This window comes from Gigantopelta aegis, chromosome 15 (assembly GCF_016097555.1).
Source record: "Gigantopelta aegis isolate Gae_Host chromosome 15, Gae_host_genome, whole genome shotgun sequence".
Lineage (NCBI taxonomy): Eukaryota > Metazoa > Mollusca > Gastropoda > Neomphalida > Peltospiridae > Gigantopelta > Gigantopelta aegis.
Window position 1 is genome coordinate 14,921,207 of NC_054713.1, and position 2,084 is coordinate 14,923,290.

Here is a 2,084-nt window from a genome sequence, read left to right on the forward strand (position 1 = left end):
GATCTTCCTTTTTTTTCTTTCTTTTTTTGTGTGTGTGGGGGGGGGGGGGGGGGTGGATCTTAAAATGCTTCAGTTCAGTTGGTATTGGTTTAACACGTAACAGACGCAAATCTAGGGGGCCCCAGGCCCCCCCCCCTCCAAATTTTGCGACAGTTGTAATTTTATTATATATTAATTTTCATACCCCTCCAAAACTCCCTCAAATGGGGGCCCCCTAAATGGATTTTCTGGATTCACCACTGCTTAATAATATGTTTTGATATGAATTTTAATTTTATTCTTTATATAGTTGTATGTCTATTTAGACTTTAAAAGATGGTGAACACTGACAGCTGCTTCAAGAACATTTGTTATCTGAACAAGTTATTTCCCTTTTTTACTCTTCTTCGGTAAAAATGTTTAAAAAGATACCGGCATCCGGTTCTTTGGCTTCGACAAAGAAATTGTCTTGTTTGTTTTTCTTTTCTGTTGTTATGTTTTAGAAGCAATGTCAGCTAATTAGTTTAATTTAATGTTGAAACATATTTTGTGATATGTATCATTTTAAATTCTTGCTTTGTCTTAACTATTTTTAACTGGCATTATATTTACAATCAGTATGAGTATGCTTGTGTAATTGTGAAATGTAAGCCGCTAAACGTGCGTATTTCATGTCATTATGCAATAGTGGTTGGTGTTGCAGGGGTTAACCGTTAAGTAAATATACATATATCAGATAGACAATAAGGATAGTCCACAGTGTTTTTGTTGTTAGGCTGTGATTGTTTATTTGTTATAATTTGCATAAATTGCGGCAACATGATTGAACATGAACTTTGGTGGGGGGGGGGGGGGGGGAGGGAATGTAAACTTTCATAATGTTCGCAACCCTGTATGGCTGAACCAGGACCAGTCCATTACCAAATTAACTGTTAATTTTACTTTACAGCTAAATTTAGTCGTTGACTAATAAAATATTCCAGAAATTACCCACTTTTAAATAATTTTCAAGGAAATATTTTAGTCTTTACACATCATTACATGTTTCTGAAAATTGACTAAACCAAAAATCATTTCAGCGTGAGATTTAACCATAGCATTGCTATGATTTGTCATTCCATCCAGAGGCCTTCACATAGCTCAGTAGTACAACACTCGCCTGATGCGCGATCGATCTAAGATCAGTTCACGTCGGTGGGCTCAATGGGTTATTTCTCATTTCAGCTAGTGCTCCACAACTGGTGTAACAAAGGCTATGCTACGTACTATCCTGTCTATGGGATGGTGCATATAAAAGATCCCTTGGTGCTAATTGAAAAGAGTAGCCCATGAAGTGGCAACAGCTGGTTTCCTGTCTCAATATCTGAGTGCGTCATTAAATAAAACATTTCCTTTCTTCGTTCCAGCCAGTGCACCATGACTAGTATATCACAGGCCATGGTATGTGCTTTCCTGTCAGTGGAATGGTGCATATAAAAGATCCCTTGCTACTAATGGAAAAAAATATAGCAGGTTTCCTCTCTAAGACTATATGTAAAAATTACCCAATGTTTGACATCCAATAGCCAATGATTAATAGATCAATGTGCTCTAGTGGTGGTGTTCAACAAAACAAACTTTTTGTGCTAAGATTTGCGATCTTTGAACAATATTTTTCCATATTTTTTATTTGGTAAAGAACTTGTTCCTAGCCAGTGTTAATGGATACATGATGTGGAGTTATGTTTCTGTTTACTTTCTGATGGTTTACCGGTCTCGGTGGCGTCGTGGTTAGGCCATCGGTCAACAGGCTGGTAGGTACTGGGTTCGGATCCCAGTCGAGGCATAGGATTTTTAATCCAGATACCGACTCCAAACCCTGAGTGAGTGCTCCACAAGGCTCAATGGATAGGTGTAAACCACTTGCACCGACCAGTGATCCATAACTGGTTCAACAAAGGCCATGGTTTGTGCTATCCTGCCTGTGGGAAGCGCAAATAAAAGATCCCTTGCTGCTAATCGGAAAGAGTAGCTCATGAAGTGGCGACAGCGGGTTTCCTCTCGATATCTGTGTGGTCAATAACCATATGTCTGACGCCATATAACCGTGAATAAAATGTGTTGAG